The sequence below is a fragment of the Cyclopterus lumpus genome, chromosome 8, assembly GCF_009769545.1.
Source record: "Cyclopterus lumpus isolate fCycLum1 chromosome 8, fCycLum1.pri, whole genome shotgun sequence".
Classification (NCBI taxonomy): domain Eukaryota; kingdom Metazoa; phylum Chordata; class Actinopteri; order Perciformes; family Cyclopteridae; genus Cyclopterus; species Cyclopterus lumpus.
Genome location: NC_046973.1, coordinates 12,003,438 through 12,023,196, shown reverse-complemented (window position 1 = coordinate 12,023,196; position 19,759 = coordinate 12,003,438). Strand labels below are relative to the sequence as shown.

Below are 19,759 nucleotides of genomic sequence, written 5' to 3'. Positions count from 1 at the left end.
GTTAGCGAGGAGGAGAGAACAAACCATCCTCCTGAGGGGCCACACACACACACACACACAGCAATACACTGTATTATGTTAACACTCGTGGGTTACACCCTGAAAAAAAACTAAACACTATTCATAAAGATATGTGTGTGTACAATGGCACGTGTGGCTTTGAAGAAGAGAAGGGGCGTGTGTGTGAGAGGCATTTGTAACTTAATAAATACATGGCGACACACAACAAATATGTCAGCAGTGAGTGAAGGATAACAGGAGCAAGAGGTTGTGTTTTTTTTTGTTTCTCCCTGCCTAATGTGTCAGGGGGATCTGGAAGTGATCTGAGGCTCTGACATGAAAACACGGGGGCAGAAGTGCGTGTGTGTGTGTGTGTGTGTGTGTGTGTGTGTGTGTGTGTGGGGTGTGGGGTGTGTGGGGGAGGCCCAGTTGTTGTAACCTCTGACCTCTCGGCACGCTCCAGGGCCTCCCAGAAGCCACATCAAATGCACCCTGCATGGGAGCCCCGTGCCAGAGAGAGAGAGAGGTGTGGGGGGGGGGTCTCAGCTGTCATTGCTGTCGCAGAGACGCATGTTCACTAAAAACATAAAAACAAGCATACTATTTGTTTCTGCTTCTGCCTCATTCAGTTACCTATAGTCCCTGTGGACTAGTAGTTGCTGCTGCATACATACATCCTCACAGTAGTTCAAAATACATATACATATATATATATTTTGTTTTTTAACCTAAAAAGTTTCATGGCTGCTAACTTGCATCAATAGAAATCTATTTTAGATGTCCTAAGCATCAATTCTAAAACAAATATTTGCATCTTCAGACTGGAATGCAAAAACCCCAAAATGAAAGAAAAACCTTTAATAATAATAAATTGAGTAAACATGATTTAAAAAAAATAATAAAAGATTAAGAATGGATAAAAAAAAAATCTATTATTCATTTTCTCTTTGGGGCTCAGTCTGACTGTTGGTCACCTGTTGCAGATTGCTGCTCTGCTTCTTTGCTGTCAAATCTCCTCTTTGGCTCGGCATCGGTTTTCTTTGGATGCACTTTATTTTCCCTTTCCCTCCACAGTTTTTGACACTGTTGGGATCTCTGGAAAACTACAACAAGCGATGTAAATCAAGTCCTGGGACCTTTTTGGAGACAAACTTTGGCTACATGGCATGAGCTTGTAATGTGGCAGAAACCCTGCAGCCAGGCGCTCTCCCTCAGGTCGTGAACCTGATCACTGTTTTCTTTTACTGTCTCTCTTTCTTCCTCTCCCCTCCAAAAAAATAAAAAGTTGAACTCCTTGCTCTGGGATCCTTCGCTGATTGAGTGTGCAAGGAGGCGGGTTTTTTGAGGAGGGTGAGGGAAACGTGATATCGTCCGCGAGTCGCCGACCTCTGGTGAGAAAGCCGACTGCTTTTTTACTTCCACCAAATTCGTATGGAATAACTTTCTTTTTTCTCTTCCTACCAAATCTCGACCCCCTCGATTGATCCCGTGACTCTCTGTGAGGAGGCGCGACCCCTAGGTCGGGAACCACTAGGACTGGGTCTGGTTTTTGGAAAAGGTTGCGTTGCCAGTACTAATACCAGTATCCTTAGAGTGACTACGTTGGATAAACTGTTGCTGTTGCTTGGCACTGGTCGCACCGCTGGCTTGTGGCTGGCTGCCGGCTGGCTGCTCAGATTGCTTTGGCCAATCACAGGTTCCATCAAATTGAAAAACGCTTTCAGTGATTGGCTGTTCGCAAAACAATACAAGGAGGCTCGATACTACTTGGTACTGGGTTGTTTGGGTTAATATCTTAAAAAAGGTACTAATACCCCGCCCTGGGAACCAGCGGAGTAAAGTAGCTAGCTGTATATAATGTAAACTAGCTCCACCTCCAGCGGCTACAACAACAACATGCCGTTTACACATTGATTGTCAGTATTCATGATCTAATACGTTTTACTGCAGAAGTAGTACTTTTACTTTGACTATGTAAAAGCATATTTAGTTGATAATACTTCTTATATCGGATTTTAAAAGCAGGGGAAAAAAATGTAAAGTACATATTTGTTCTTTTACTAAACTAACTATTTCTTTCACCACTGAAGGATACAGATGAAGAGAAGGGAGAGGAAGAGGAAGAGAGGCCCTGCCAACCACCCACCAGGCTGTGTCCCTGCTCGCAGTTAATTTGAAAAGCACCGGTTCTCCAGCCAAAGAGTAAAAACACATGATGCAGATCATTACTTTGAGCGGCCCGATACAAAGAGCTGTGCTGGGAACAAAAAAGAAAATGGGAGGGGGGTGGAGGTTGTAATGATGTTATCGCAACGATCGACGATAGGGGGGCGGGTTCAGAGGTGGTGGGATAGTCACTTTAGTCCTTCATTTCCTGTGAAGGCACGCAAGAGAATTCATCAATGTGCTGCACATTTTCACAAACAACTGCTGACCATATTGGTGATCACAACTGGCAACATTCTTCTTTTGGGCTCGACACACTCGACAGATTGAGCTGTGCGAGTCTCTGTGTGCTCGCCATCACACGTGTTCCAACCGCCACACCAGTCGTCTGCTTGGGAGATCTCTGCACACACTGGGCACACACGCACACACACGCACGCACACGCACACACACAGAAAGTGAAATATTGACACAAGCTGCTGGAAGCCCGGCTATTTTGTGCAGCAAAATGCAGGAAAAGGCCTCGTCTCACAACCGTTCAAATCTTGGCCCCCCTTCCGGCTCTGTTGTGCTTCATGTGTGGCTGCTTTCGCGTGCTGAGCCTTCGTGACAATGCAAGGCAATCTCTGCGTTGCCGTGCGTGCATTAAGCTTGCAGGGGGCCTGGGATGCCGCGTGTAGGTCTCCATGAGACTTTAAAGAAACGGGTCTTCGGCTACAACCTCGGGTTTGTGGGGTTCTCCGTGAACACGGGTCCCTGGAGAACATCCCGGCGACATATAACGTCAGACACCATGAATTCTGGAGTCAATGAGCCTAACAAATGTTAACAATGCAGCCCCGCTCTTGCCGTCGCCCCCTTTTCAGCCCCCCAACCGCCGGGACCATTGTAGCAATTAGTATAATGAATGTGGTTTTGCTGGTAAGTAATCACATACTGTATGGCGCAGCCCCCTCTCCCCACATACAGGCTCTCGGCTATGAATGCTTTGGTTTCATTACAGTCCTCCGAAGGAAAAAAAAGAAATCCACTCACTCCCACTTGCTTTCCCTCTCTCTTTCTCTTCCTCGCAAGCTCGCCTCCTAACTCCTACACCCTCCCTTTCCGCTCCGTTCAAATCTAAACAAAAGACACATCTGGTCTGTCTCTTACCCCCCTTTTCTTCCCCTCTCCGCTTTCTTTTTCTTTAACTCCCTCCTTGTTTCTAGTCTTTTTCAACTGTTTCTATCAGCAAAGAGCAGCACTTTGTTGTTAGGAAGGGCCGGGTGAAGGAGCTTTGTTGGGGGGGGTCAGCCACTCGACTTAAGACTGTCGCTGGAGTCCGACTCGCTGTGAAAGACGACCACTGTATCCACAACCTCATGTATACAAACTCCTAACCGACTGTGTATAAATCGGCCTTTGTAGAGTCCTCAGAACTGTTTATGTAGACCAACATTAGTCATCTACAGCACATGTTGTCTGATGTACCCCCACGGCCTGTCGGATGAAGTACCCCCTTCATCCACACACTACTTGTCATGTTCCAGATGTGCTCATCTGAATGGATTTTTAACAGGATATTATGACATTTTTTCTTTTATACAATTTTACCGTATGTGGAGTGGCAGGAGCTTGACTTTTCAAACATTACATCTTTTCTAGTTAACTATTTCTACTATTTATCCGTCTGTTCTAGTTAACTATTCTTCTAGTTAACCATTTCTACTGTTTATCCGTCTCTTCTAGATAACTATTTCCACTGTTTTCTTAGCTAATATTTAAAACTATTAGCTAATTGTTTAATCTTTCCTGTTTGTTTGCTAACCAGTTTTGACACTTTCAAATCGCAACATCCTGTTACAGCTGACTCAATATGTGTATATATCATTTCTCAATAAAATTATGATTTAATTCTTTTTTAATTAGCTGAGCCCTTCCCTACACACATTACACCTAACTGGCATCTGCAGAAATAGCCCCCACCCCCCATTTATAAACCTCTTGCTGGGGAAGCAAACAGTGCAGCATTAGAAATGCCGGCTACATCGGTTTCAACTATGTCACAAGCAATTTGCTGCTCAAATTCATAAGTATTGATAATCTTCTCAAAAAAATAATCTCCTTTGTCCGCTGGTGCCTCATCAGATCCCACTGGGGGTCTCTGGTCTAGCCCACTGGCACAAATGGAGCCGCGGGTGTGCAGAAGGAGTATTACACACACACATAAAAAAAAAAGGCTCTGACATCTGTACGAGGGTGTTGGTACACTTTACGCGTTTGTAGAAATCTCCATGTGTGTGTGTGTGTCTATGTGTGTGCGCCACCTTCAACCCCTCACCCCTGTAATCACACACACTGAATATCAGAGTTCAACTCTCATGCTGCCCATTTGTCCTTCACAACGGGGCCATGCAGGTCACCGTGACTCATTTTGGCCTCCACGAGCTGCCAAAACTGCAGCGGACAGCTCCACATCTGGCCCCAAGGTGCTATTGTCAAACCACAATCATCCTCTTCTCACTTTTCTTTCTTAGTTTGTTTTAACCCCTTTTCTATACGTCTATTTTTTTCTCACTCACTTTCCAGGCCCAGTTTTTCTCCATCTCTCCCCTCCCTCGGTTTTATATGGAAAAACATTCCTGGTGTTCTAGTCGGCTCCAGTGAAACCTGGTGCTTATTTTCAGTGCCCTAAATTGATAGCAAATGTGAGGACAGATCCCTCCTCTTGTTCACTCCCCCACCCCCCTCCCCTTTTGGCATTAACAGTGAGGATACGTGGAACATTTTTGTGACCATTTTGAACCCTGGGGTTTTATGTTTTTGAAGGTGTTCCCCTTTATTTTCAACTGCATGTGTTTTCGTTGAATTTCTCGGGAGAGAAAGTCGACGGCCTGAGAGACTCTTTGAGAGCCGGACTGAGTCATAGACTTTTTGTTTTTCAATAAATCCCCCCACCGCACCGAAGAAACTAAACCTGGTTAGCCTCAGCTGTCTTTACCCATAATTCAACAATCCCTGTGTGTTTGTTTTCTCTCTTTGCCCCCCCCCCCTCGCTCTCCTTCTCTTACTCTGTTAGTGAAACCCTAACTGCTCCCTTCATTTTGATGCAGCCAACTGAGTTCTGCTGGACCAAAATGCCGTCTATTGTTATGGATGTGTGCCGGCGAGAGAAAACTGAGCCCCATGGATCCCTCTGTGGGTGAAGCTTATGGTGGTTTTGATTAGAAAGAAAAGGATGGGGGGACCCAGTCGGCTCCCTGCAAAGTCTGGTTTCGTTTACAAATGCAAACCTTTGGACTTTGTGGGCGAAAGCAGAGGTGTAGCCTGTAACTTTGCATGAAACCATCTTGTAAAACTTAAAAATGTGACAGATTCTGGTTTCATTTTGTATTTTATTTTATGTTTGCCATGTACGCTCACGACGCACAGATCTAGCCACATGGGAGACGGCGTAACACCCAGTTTAGCTGTTTTTAACGGTTGCCAGTCACAATGAGTCATCGGTCCATCAGCTGCAGCTCGTCATCAACCAGCACACCACAGGGCAGAAGGACAGGCTAGCTGGTGGGAAAGCAACAGCTAGCCTGAGCTAAAGCTAAACTATCCCAGAGCAGCCAAATAACTGACATGTTGGAAGTTAGTGATTCCAACCTAACTTGGAATAACGCGAGGAACAGAAAGTGGAGGAGAACAGCTAATCTGGTTCCACTTTGAAAGGCATCCAGCTTAGCTTAGCATGGACTCAAATACTTTGATGTGTAGTTCCAGTGAATTCCATGTGATTTGGTGTGGTTAAATGACACTTAAATTATTATCCATAAACAGATATCTGCACATAAATGCAGAATCTTAAGGCACCGTAACAAGATGTTGGTATCGGAAGCGCACTGGTTTCCGTTTGTAGTCTGAGAAGTGCCGGCCAATCGCGTCCGAGCAGGCTTTGGTTGCACCGGGCGGAACGCGTTGGCTGAATGCAATCGTGGAAGCCATCAACTATCGCCTGAGCACGATAGCTTACATTAGCTTGAATAATTGTGACAAAATCCGGTCTGAGACGTCGTCTCATGCCTACATTTTGGCGTCACAAGTTGCACGAAAGAAGAAGTCGCTGTTGGTTTACGTTCAGCCAGCAAGAACTACAATACATCTCTTCAGGCCACCTCTGGGCAGCAGAAACAACATCGACATGTCACATTCCAAGTTGAAATGGCAAACGTGTTAGAAACTCATTCATCCAGTGGTTGAAGAGCAACATCTGTGTGGAGTCTCACTCACCGTGACAATGTGAGTGTCTCTTTAGCTGCATTGGATCCACTATCGCTAAATGTCTGTCTGCTGTTCATATCTTTTGATAGCTTTTCTTCTCCGGTTAAAAATGGTGCTATGAGAGTGAAAACAGTAGTTATAAGCTGTAAAAAAACTAAACAATGAGCTGAAAGACTCTAAACCCCTCTGTAGAGCTGAACAGTCGGGTCATAATTCTCGGTGGCGTCATCACTACAAATGACCCTTTTTACTTTAAATACATGTGATCCATTCTATAAACATATAACTGCATTAAACATTAGCTATTAACACTGGATGAGCTGACAGCTATCTCGCATTGAGTTTTGGATACAAAAGAATACCCCCCAATAAAGTCCTTCTTACAGCCTTTGGTTGCTCGTGGGCCCGGCCGGAGGACAGTGGTAGGCTAGCGGGTGGCTGCTGAGCTCTGCACGGATGGAGAGCCAGGCCTGCCTGTTTGGGTTGGCCGACTCTCAGCATTCCACATGACATTGTGATTTTCAGCTCCCTGACCTCAGGAGACCCTCCACGCTACTGTAAGTTATTCTCACACCAGGAGCACAGATGGATCAGGAAGGAACGCTCGGATCCTATTGGTGCCTGGCTGGTTTCTACGGGCGCGAGTTATGAAAAATACTGGCCGCGCTGCAGCTGCCACAGAATAATTGATGATTTCTGTACGTTTAAAAAAAATGCTACTTTTCTACTTTTTTGTCTTCTTCTTCCCTGACAGTCAATGAACATTTGCTATATTTTGAGGTACTGCATAGGAAAAGTCAGCATTGGAAATAAAGCCAAGAAGTGATTATTTTATTCCCCTCATTATTAACAAAATACAATGAAATCAGTCACTGCAGTGACCCATGTGGGCCGTATCTTTTTGCTCTGACGCAATGCGAGCAGGGGAAGTCATGGGGCTTCCAAAGAAAATGAAATTAGGAGCTAACAAAGTTAGAGGTGCTCAATACATCACTAACTGTCTGGGATAAAAGAGGAAAAGCCTGATTGTGTGTGTGTGTGTGTGTGTCTTAATCGTAAACTCTTTCACTAAATATGTGTGGTTGCCTGAACACGGTTTATTGGGCCTCGTTCACCAGTATTCTCCTAAGATCATAAGCATAAAGTCAAACATGCCCAAAGGATGCCAGGTCAAAGTTTAGTATTTTTGGATTATGATGATTATGATGAAAGATGTTGAAAATAGAAAGTGTATGAACATGTATCCCGTGGCGTGATAATATGATCATAAATGATGTTGGAAACCACAAATAAATTAAAAAGAAAAGTCGAAAACCGCTGCAATATTATATAAAACTATACCGCTGTATTGTTCTCTCAAAGCTCCATACATTTCCTACTGCGTGGAGTTTATGGGAAACACACCAGATTCTAGTGTGTAGTTCAATTTTGCAAATTTCAAAACAAATGTTTAGGTGGCAAATGTGCACAGCTATGATTATTATTACTATTCTCTCAGAAACGGTTGGAACTTTGAGCCCGTTTCTGTTTTTGAAAACCTGGTTGTTAAAGGGTTAAATTAGACGAAGCTTTATAAACACAAACAAAAGATGCTTTCACTCATTCAGTGTTGCAGTGTTAGTAAAGTGTTTATTTAATGAAAAAGAAAACATAATGTTTCGTGGAACTTAATGAAAATAATTATTAAAAAAAATATGTTAAAAAATAAAACATTATTGCAATTTGAATCCTATGTTATACAACTGTAGATAGAAGAACTGTAAATCTATTTCTATTTAATTTGCACAGACGTCAGCACTCAAATATGTGTGTGGTTCTGTTCCTCCCAATGATACGACAATTAAACATTCAAACATTCAAACATTGGTGAAAACAACAACAAGTGTGTGTTAAGAAGACAGTTCTTCCCGATAACCCTGTTGGTGAATGACTGCGTGTTGACATAACAGTGTCGTTGTCACCTTGACCTCCCGCTCCACATTTGGCCCATTGACTGATCCCGGGCACAATGTTGAGTTTGCGATGGGACGATCGCCCCCTTCCCTTTTAAAAGGGGTGTACAAAAGGGCAAGGTGAGGAGACATGGCACACAACAGATACAAGAGAGGGAAGAAGGGACACAAACAAAGGAACGGTGCATGCACTAGACTGGAATGAGGCGTGTGATGAGGTGAGAAGAGGGGGGCGGGAGAGTGAGTGTTTATAGTCAAATTAAGGAACAAGCAGAGCCTCGGGGCTGATCTGAACAGGATTTACCTGTTGCCGTCCCCGGGTGAAGAGCTTCACTCATTTGCTCGCCGCCGCCGCCGCCACCACCGGGATTCAACTCCCAAACATCTCGTTAATTAAACGTTGCAGAAAATGCAAATCATCCTAGTGTGTGTGTCTCCAAGCGCATGTCGGGCCCGTCCGGGGGTGAACCAGTTAACAAGTTACTCAACATACAATATGAACATACGCATGCGTCGGTGGGGGAGGATCCTTCTGCACCAACCCTATTATTCAATAAACCCCTAACCCCAAAAAACAATAACTGTCAGCCACATTCAACAACAGCTTGGAAAACAACGCCTGGACCGGCTCCATCTCCCACAGACGGAGACCAAACTTGCTACTGTACCCCCCCCAAACAAAAACACATATATATCTGCCCTTTGCCCTGGGATGCGTGTCAGGATGGTTTACACACTAAAAACAAACCGGCGTCCCCGTTGCAACAGCGAGAAGAGAAATGGATGTGGGTTTGGACGAGACGGGAGAGAGAGCGGAAAGACGGAATTGGAGAGAGGCAGGGATCCGGGGGGGGGGAGAGAGTGAAAGTTGTCATAAAAACAACAATAATAAAAGGCCTCAGTGCCACCAGGCGACCACATCAGGGCTTCTGTAATGACAGGCTGCGCGCAACACAAGTCCGCCTGAGCGAGGGAGTGTCTTTGCGTGTGCGCCCTTCTGTCAGAGCTACAGACGTCACCTTTCAAAAAAATAAATAAAATGGCTTAGTTAAGAGTAATATTATTCCCAGTATGCATCAAATGTATGTATGTATGCATTGGCGGTACATGTGTACTTTGCTGCACAGTGGTTTTTATAATATCATTATTTCTTTAAAGGGGATATATAAGAATCATGTTCTACTATAGAGTGTTTTACATGCTTAGATGTTCAAAAAGCACATGTCAACACCGTCTGTCTGAAGATACCTGTATTCACCCTCTGTCGGAAACGCTACGTTTCAGCACCCGTCTCTTTAAGAACGCCTTAAAGAAAGAAATCAACCCCATTTTGTGGAGCAGAAAGGCTCGATATCTTACTTATCCATTTGATCTTTCTCACGGTACTCCACCACTAGGTCAGTGGTCAGTCGATATATATTTGCTTTGAACTACACATTCACATTGACGGTTGCTGGTCTGTCTATGAGCACCGACTAAAGGTCCCTGGAAATATTGGTTCCATCTCTTAATCACGCTCATGAAAGCCTACGACGTGTCCGGGCTCCAATGTCAGACCCATGACGGCACACCAGCTGAATGTGGGGCGGTGGATCGGTTTCATGGCAGCGGACTAACTGAAGTAATGTGCACCGCACAGCCCCGTCCATCTAAAGTCTGCTAACATTAGCCACCATTAGCTCGTGAGTGCTGGAGACCAAGTAAGGCTGTAGCAGAAGCCAGACAGGTGCTTTTTTTATTGCTCATGAATTTAAAAAATGCGACACAAAATGATTATTATTATTTACTGCTCACTCTAGAGTGGAATGTCAAGTGCATGAGTGTACGAGGGTGGTATTTTAATAAAGGACACATTGATATTTTCCATCAACATCAGTTGTGACATCACTAATTGGGGTGTGGCTTGAAAGCAGTTTATTTAAACTTATGCCGTCTAGAGTGGGCTTCATAGAGCATTACGCTTTAGCCGGGGCTCAAACGCACGAGCATGGTGCATCCATGAAAGTTTTTTTTATGTTTTTTGGGGAGTTTTTCCTGATCTGATGTGAGGTCCTGGGACAGGGATGTCGTACACATTGTAAAGCCCTCTGAGGATAATTTGTAATTTGTGATTTTGGGCTAAACAAAATAAACTGAATTGAATTGAATCCAGTGCAGCTAGCACGCTGGTTCAGTGATTCACCTCCATAAAAGAGAGAAAAAGAAAAAGAAACAGGAGCTTGGTGCGAAAGAAGCCAAGGAACAGTAAAATATGTTCCAAGAAAAACCGTGAGCATTTCCAAACTAAAATCAGCTAAGTTTCGCCCTGGAGTGTGATAAACAGTGTGTGTAGGACACGGCTGTTTACCAGAGCAGACCTGGACAAAGAAAAGCCCGACAGGCAGCAGTGGAGCGATGGAGGGACCGGAGCCCAGGAGAGAGAACCCTGTTCTCTTTCACAAACACCTTGTCGGAAAAATAAAATGAGAAAAAAAGCCTGACCACAAAAGAGGCTCTGTGCTCGAGGCTATTTCAGTGAAGAGTTCCAGCCAGGACAGATCCACAGAGAGCACAAGTGAGATGGAGAGGGAGGAAGAGAAAAGGGAGCTTTATTTGGTTAACAACTTCCACGAATCAGTGTGGGGGGAAGAATGTGTGTAATTTGGCCCTGTTTGTTTTGCATTAGGGTATAAAATATGTCGGGATTACTTCATCACACATCTAAAAGCCCAATGAAAAGGAGATGGGCGAGAGTCGGGAAGGGGGAACCGCAGTCGGGTTTTGGGTAACGTATCAAATGTGTCTCACTGACACAGCGGCTTCAGGAAAGCACAGTGGAAAAAAAAGAAGAAAAAAAGTTTTCTTCTTTGCTACAGCGACCTTTTGCAAAAAAAATAAACAGGTAGAGCAGATGCTTTTGTAAGTACCACCCAGCCATTCTACTTCTTCATTATCACCATTTATTCCTTACTGTAAGCTATTTACCCTTTATTTTAGCTAACTATGCATCAAATACTAGCTATTTTACCATTTATCAATTATATTATTTTATGTGTGCAGCCAATTCCATTGGCTGAATAGGTCACCTGTGTTTTACTTTCAGCCAACTTATCTGCTCGTGACTATTGTTCATGTGCTTTCTACCTGCACAACTTCACCATCTTCCCATGGACCATGTATGCAGCTAACTGGGGCAGAACCAGCTGGGGAACCAGCAGGTTTGGATTCACTGGTCTTGAAAGTATGAGGCTTGTTTTGTGTCTCAAGGTGATCATGTCAACCGGCCTCTTTTGTTTACTGGGATAATCGTGGCCCTCACCATAAGGATTTCCCTATGTAGCTGCCGGGACTGTGTAGTATGAATCCACGCCCAAAGACAAAATATTTCATTTCATCGGAGGGGAGAAAAACTGAACTGTATCAAAAACAGAAATGGAGCCTTGGAGCAATCACGTTGGCCTGTGTTTTTAAGACTTGGTGGAGGGAAAACCCCTTGGATCTAGGCAGTGGGGATAATGGGACCATTCCTGATGCCTCTTGGTGCGAATGGTATTTCGGTCGGGCTCGTTTTTACAGCCAGGCCAGAGGGGAAAGTGAACTCGGATCAAAAGAACAGAAACAATAAAAAGGAAGGAGAAAAAAAAAAAAAGAAATAAAGAGGGGATCAGAGATGCTCTCAGGGCCAAAACCGCAGATACAAATCTCACCGCAGAATGAAGGCCAGATTGCCCTGATTCACTGTCATCTCAACTATTTATTTTCTTAATAGACCGCGAGGAGCGGGACAGAAAGAGCGGCCTCTATGCTCCCTCCTCTCCTCCACCCACACCACTCCGTTAGATTTACTGCTCTTAAATTGTTTGCCCTCTGCTTTTAATGGCCATCTCTAGATCATCGGCTCTTTAAATAAACACAGTGGCTCGCATTACCTTCTCTATCACCACTGAATCTCTCTCTCTCTCGCTCTGCAGAAGAAGGGAAACTCAAGTAGGGATCAGAAGCCGGGTGGTCCTGCGTCTAATATGTCTAAAACGTTACCCCACAAAGGGCTGCGAGACCAGAAAGAGTGAAAACAACGAATAATACGTCCTGATTTTAATACGCAGTCTACAACTTCTTGTATTCAACTCAATCGCAGGCGATTCCTGACTAAATATCACCACGCAATATAAAACTCTCTATTGTAGCGCTGACAGACGGCATCCAGTCCAGGACCTGCAAGGGGAACCCAGTTGGGGCCCGGTTTACCGTCTCTCTCCGAGGCCTCCGCGTCTTCTCCTCACGTGCACACGCAAAGCCGACAGGCATCAGGTGTCAGGTGTGTGTGTGTGTGTGTGTGTGTGTGTGTGTGTGTGTGGGGGGGGGGGTCAGGTGCCAGGGCGAGTCCGGGGAGAACGCTTATGTGCTCCCGCTGCAGAGCGCGTTTGTTGTCGCTCAGCCTGCTGCACATGAGCGTGTGAGTGTGTGCGCGGAGGCGGACAAAACACCGGAAAGCACACTTCACACGCTGCGCTGCTGCACGTGGACTCGAAGAGAAACCACTTGGGGACGCACGCCTGATCTATGCAGGAAATAGAAATAAATGAAAATAAATAATGAAACGGTAAGGGATGCAGGCTCATGTTTGTAACGGTTGTATTAGTAGTATTCGGACATGGAGGTGTGAACAAATCACTACGATGCTTGATGGGAAACAATCAAGAGGCTACAGGTGGATGCAGGGAGGGGGGGGGGACTCAATCTGTCCAACTGGAGGCAAACGGCCGTCACTCCTTAATTTGAGGGGTTTTACGTATCCCTAATGTTCGGGGTCCTGGAGACCAGAAGGACTGACGGAGGAACATCACTTGAAATGCGAAACGCTCTCCTGTGAATATTTTTGCATCGAAACTATTCATACAGATGCAGCAATGCAAATTTGCAACAGTGCAGAACTTTTTCAACCAAAAGGGTTTGCAGACCTGCTGACCCGGAGCAGCACTCGACCTCTCAGCACGTGAGAGGTCGTTACAGAGCTTCAGACACCGCCCATGCAACGGCAGGTTCCTCCCTTATTCCCTTTATCACGTGTGCCAGCTCAGCTCCAGGCTAATGAGGAGGTGATGCTTCTCTACGTAGCGGTTAAAATTTTTTTTAAAGGTCAGATATGTTATATACAGCGGAGGGTTTAGAGCCGTGTTTGGTTCCATCTCACAGGCTGCCCTGCTTTGTAAATGATGAATTGTATCTGAGCTGCTTCTTAGCTTAGAGGATCAAACTAAGCCCCCTGGACGGCACTAAGCCCGGCAAAATGTGTGAATAACTTAAAGGGAAATATCGGTTCTAAAACTACAATTTCACTTTTTTTACATGTCTCACTTTTTATATATCCAGAAAGAGTATATCAATACGCAAAGAAAATATAATAACCTTCCATTTTCCCATTTTTTAAAGTGGAACCCGTTGACTTCCAGTTAGCGCGTAGCAGCGGCGGCTTTACGCACGGACAAACTCAAGCAGCTCAAGCGGGTCGGGGCACCTCCTGCGGACCGGAAAGAGATCCGAGCGGATTCCTCTGGCACGGCTTGGTGCTCCGGGTCGCACCGCACGGCGCTGCCAACTAGGCCGCTCGCTGACACGGCTTGGATGTCGCCCAGGAAAGGTGCACCGAAAAAACCATGAATGCTGCGTGGCCATGGCAACGCTATTCTACCCGTTCACATGCGCTGCTGTTGTTCGTGAGGTTTAAGTCGACAACGAGGACATGACCACATAAGATGTAGAGAACTATAATATTGGACATGTGTTATTCTGATAGATAAATCCCAAACAAACAAGTGCAATTTGACAAACTTCTCTCCTCGTAATCTCTTCCATATTTCTACCGCTCACCCGGGAAGAGAGAGAAAATAAAAACTGGGTTGTTCTTCTATCTTTTAGGAAATATATGCGCCGAAGCTGCCAATAAGAATTCAAATGAGTGGGAAATTATAGACTGGAGAGTTGAGTGCCCGACAGTTGACGGGTGTAATGAGACAAAAACCGTTGCCGTCAAAAACGATGCCTGCGAAATGGAAAACACAGAAGTTAACCCCCGCCTCCCCCCCTCCACCAGAGAGGGAAACGGAGAAGAAACACTTTCTAATAGACAAGTTACAAACTACGACTCGATTCACCATTAAATAAGCATAAATGTGCCAAAAATAAAGAAACCAGAGTTGCATTTACTCTTGTTATTTCAAGGGGGAACAAAAGCGGGGGCTCTCGAGGTCATGGATGGATCCATGCAAAGAGGAAGAAAGGAGTCCTGGTCCTGGTCCTGAATAGGGGCCTGTCACACTTAGAGAGGCCTGTTTGCGCTCCCTCAATAATGGCTCTAATTTTCTGATTATTATTGAGTAATTCCATCCATGCCCCAGCGTTTAACGCTTCCTCCCATCACTCACGGCCCCTCGGCCTTGTCCAGTACATGTTAAAGCCATCAGGCCTTATTATTCCTGCTCTGCCTGGAAAAAAAGAAGAAAAAGAAAAACCACGAAGAAAACGTCGAACCAAAGCAAAAGATCATGCAAAAGGCAGAAATTAGAATCACATAAAAAGAGAAATTCATTCAGCGGCAGTTAGTATTTTTTGGTGTGGAGGGAGTGGGGGGGGGGGGGGGGGGGGGGGGTTGTCCACATGTGAAATCGCTCTCTCCTCTGATTGGACAGGAACAGCGCTTCATCCTCCATTTTGTTTTGGACCTGACTCCACAGCACCATCACACGAGGAACAGTATTCGCTCTGCTTAAAAAAAAAGAGAAAACGGTGGAAAATATTTTGAAAGAAGGGGAAAGAAAAAAAAGAAAAGAAAAAGAGAACACTGGCCCAGTAACACGATAGCCATTTTTATTCCAATGCGTCTCCATAGAACTCAAAGCGTTATCAAGCTCGCCCTTTTTCTGGCGAAAATAATAAAAATCCACAGGAGTGAATGTAAAGGGACGAGCAGAGGGGAAGAGGTGTGGGGATATACGGGGTGGGTGAAAATATATATATATATATAAAATGAGAGAGAAAGAAAGGGATCAGAAGGAGGGAAGTTGGCAGGGACTGTGTCAGTTTGAAAAAAGCTGGCACCTCCTAAACGGAGCCGAGGCTCCGGGTGCCAACCAGCCCCACCAGCCTGAATATCGGCCCCCCCTCTCCCTTTGTTTCCTCCGTGGCATTTTGCATCATCTCTATTCTGCGTCTTTCTTTTCCACTTTATCTCAGCGCTCTGTATCACTACAGCAACACTGACTGACATTTAATACCAATAAATGAGACGATGACGCTGACACGTGTTAAAAAAGGTGTTCATTATTATTGTTTTTTTGTGTGTAAATGTTGTTTTTCTTTTTAAATTTGAGAAGTTTTTTAAAATAAAAGAGAAACGAGCCACAAGCCGGCGGATAGGGGTGTGGGGGTGGGGTGAGGTGGATCGGTGCTCGGCGGTTGTTCTGGCCTGGTTTTCTTTCTTTCTCCCCCGTATGGAAAGAGCTGTCCCAATTACAGGGCGGCCTTCCTCTCTGCCGAGGGAGCGAGGCATGAGGTTGGACCGGTCCGAATCCGGCTGCCAGGGAGCCGGCCCGGTAAAAAGAGACGCTTCTCTCCAATGTCCTCACCTCTCTCTCTCTCGCTCCCCCCTTTGCCTGAGATGCTTATGTTTTTACGGTGGGGAGGGGCGGACAGACGGATTTCAGGCCTGGCGCCTGTACAGAGAGACAAGGACCGGTCATGCAAATTTGCACGCTGAGAACAACCGCCCCCCCCCCCCCAAAAAGGAGAAAGAAATAACACACAAAGAAACCAGAGGGGAAAATGTGCTCCTGTTTTGTCCCCGTTTAAAAAATAATTTTAAACTGAGAAAATCCATTCAGGAACACAGTTAAAATACATTAATTGCTCTTTTACTGCGCGTGTTAACTGAATTGTATCCATTCATGTTTTAATGCGTATAAATCAAGCAAATGAGAATTAAATACATTTCTCTTTGTTACATGTCAGCTATCAAATACAAAAAAAAGGTGAACTGAGCTGAGCTGCTAAATTGCTAAAGAGACACCATCGCATTTATTTATTAACCTTAATTACACAAAATAATTAAAAATCACTGTACAGTGAAATTGGGAAATAAAGCTAATCCATGGCGCCCACAAAGGGGACTTTCTGGTATTGGCGGAGCTGAGACCTGACCGTTGTTTCAAATGAGACTTTAATTCAATCACATACTCTTTTGTGTATCCCTCCCCAGTATTATTCACTAAACTGGATAATTACAGAGAGTATGGAGCGGGTTGGCCCGCGACCAAGAGCTGCTGAGCAGTCGGACCTATAGAGGGGTGCAAAGTTGAGAGAGATCATTTAAAAATATAAATATAAATATATATATCTTTTGCCCGAAACCTTAGATCCTCCTGGAATTATCTGCTCACTAGTGATTCCTTACACACTCCGCACTTCTTTTCTCTTTCCTTCATTTACAACACACACACACACACACACACACAAAAGACTGTAAAAACTGGGGTCAGTGCATATTTCATCACATGGACACTGTCTCGTCACTTTATTGGCCGCATTATTTTGCAAATGACAAAAAAAAGCGCAAGAAAGTTTTCCGTTGAAAAGTGTGGGACCTGTCGGATGTTTTTTTCTCTCTCTCTCTCTCTGCCAAACACAGGAGCATTTGTTTTATTTAAATTTTTTTTCCTTCATTTTAATCATGACGATTCTCTCTTTTCTTCCTCCTGCAAACAGTGGGAACGACATAACCTCACTAGTGATCCGATATTAAAACCCGTTGGGTCTCCTCTTCATTATGTGACTGCATCTGATAACGCTGCCTCCCCCTTTGAAACGCAGGATATTGGGCGAACCAGATGAGATGTGCGTCTGTCGATTCCTCTCTTTGTTCGCCTCTATTAAAAAAAGATATTCTGGCGGTCGATTGTGATGTCGGGAGTGAAAGAAAAGGAAAAACACAACCCGATTCTGGGGGTCTCTGGGTGAAGGAGGGGGAGGGGCGCGCAGCCGGTCTTTAGTTTAGGACAGACATGTGATCAAAGATGAGCTCAGACCACTCCCCCACCGCCTCTTTCTCTCTTATCTCCCTCACTTCCTCCACAGCCCTGAACCATCACCACCATCGTCGGATGCAGAGCAAAGAAAATTATATGGTGTGGTGTGTGTGTGTGTGTGTGTGGGGACAGGTATCTGTCCAAAAAACATTTTTGGTATTGGGACATCGCGTTCACAGCAACAGAGTGGGAGATCAGAGTAGAGTGCTTGTGATCCCCCCCCCCCTCTATAATTGGACAAAAGCAGAGACACACACTGTACTGTGGGGAAGCAGAGACAGGGGACTGGGGGGTGGATCTCCCGTCCTGTCAATCATCCTGTCAATGCAGCTGGCGACAGTGACATCATCGGGGACAAGAGAGAGAGAACTAAATTGCGCAAGATGGGGGGGGCGGCTGCGGTCCAACCATCGGCGCGCTGGCGACCGATAGCTTCCGCCAAGACACAGACACCCTGGAAAGAGGAGCTAAGAATAAAACTAGCTATAGCGCTGCCCCCCCCCCCCCCCCCCCCCCCCACCCACCCCCACCCCCAAAGGTTAGAGCCAGTGTCTGCCCCGTCCTTCTGTAAACTCTGGCTAACCCCAGACTGCCTCCTGAAGCGGCCCGCTTCAACAAGTGGATGTTTTTGTTGCTTTATCTCTGGTATCTCCTGATGATGTCTCTGTGTTACTTCACTTAAGACAGCCTTTTTTTTTTTTGCATCCCCCCAATTTAAAAACAACAACAACAAAAAACCTCAACTGGGAAAACAGATTTGTCGAAGAATGCTCACATGTGTGCAAATAAATAAATCTGTCAGATAAAGACCAGTGCAGTGTTCGCATGGGAGGTGGGAGGGGCTGCTGGATTCTGGCACACGGTGGAGAAAAACTAAAATAATAGAGGCGTTACTTCGAGGGCCACCAGGCCGCTGTGCTTGTAGCTCATCTGTGCCGCGTTTTTTCCGCCACGGCGCATTGTGGGACACGAAGAGGCGCTCGAGGGGCCCCGGCGCGCTCAAGGGGAGTTACACGACGGGGCTGAAAGGAGCCCGGCGTGACGGTGCTGGGGGGCCCCTGCCGAGCGGATGAATTGAGGTCCAGCAAATGGAGACCCAAGATAACAGACCGGACTGTCAAGCAGCTTTGCGGTGAAAAAGGAAAAAAAATTAGCAAAATATATTTGCACATTCCTTTGTTCCGATTGTAAATCATCACATTTGAAGTATTGGTGTAAATATGATAAAATCACACCAAACAGCTAAACATGAGAGCCACTGTTTGTCTGACACACAGCACCACCGATACAAACGTCAACAGCTGGTTCGCTGGATTAAAAGCCACGTTTCATTTTCTTCTTCTTTTTTTTTTTTTAATAGAATCACATAACACAGTGCACACATTTCAGTGGATTATTTACAATGAATAACAGATCTGCTCATATAAGATTTTTAATTAAATGACAAAATATAGTATTTTTCTTTTATATTAGAAGAGTTTCTTTCCCTTTTTTGCAAAAACAAACCACAAATAAATTTGTTATTTCATATTCTAATTTATTTTAGTGCTGTTATTTGGTAAGAGAAAGGCATTAATTAAGTATGAAATCAAAGTATTAATGTACATTTCTTCTCCTAACAACAGAAACATTCCCACCGTTACGTTCGACGGTGCCACATTGACAGGTGTGTGTCCACATGACTATTTTAACTCTGAGGCCACAGCAGGAAACACGTGGGCCGAATATGGAAAAGCAAAACGTCTTATAAACAAAAGCCGCGCCGCGGCAGACAAAAAAGTATCCACTGTGTGTGTGTGTGTGTGTGTGTGTGCAGGGAGGCCGAGGCTGCAGACTCTCGCTGCCTCCTAAACTACCTGGGACCGGGCCAGCTGTCACTGAACTTTCAGACCACACACACACACACACACACACACACACACACTCTTGCTCTAGATACACACCAATCTCACAATAACACACATGGATACCAAACACATGAGACACACACACACACACACACACACACACTCATGCACACACACAGATAAACAGGCTCGCAGATGCTTTTGTTTACACATGGCACTGGAAAACATGCACATTTGGATTTGGACAAATTTGCGGGCAAATACTTGAACAAATGTACCAATGCAAACAGATCTCGGGGTAAACAAAGGGTTTAAGCCCGGCTGCCGAATTCTCAGAATCTCTTTAAAACCAGATAGAAACGTCTATTTATTTATTTTTGTTAAAAAGATGATCCTGGAACAGACTTTAAATGTCACGTTATCGCCGTCCTGACGGCGTCCATCAAAGCCTGGCATTGTTTCTTAGTGAGGGGGTTTAGGGGGCAG

At 45.0% G+C, this 19,759-nt stretch overlaps 1 protein-coding gene across 11 annotated transcripts in view; it reads right to left on the bottom strand.

The window, feature by feature from the left end:
• The window catches only part of nfixb (nuclear factor I/Xb), a 118,543-nt gene that overhangs the window by 58,294 nt on the left and 40,490 nt on the right, over positions 1-19,759 (bottom strand). The window lies entirely within an intron of this gene.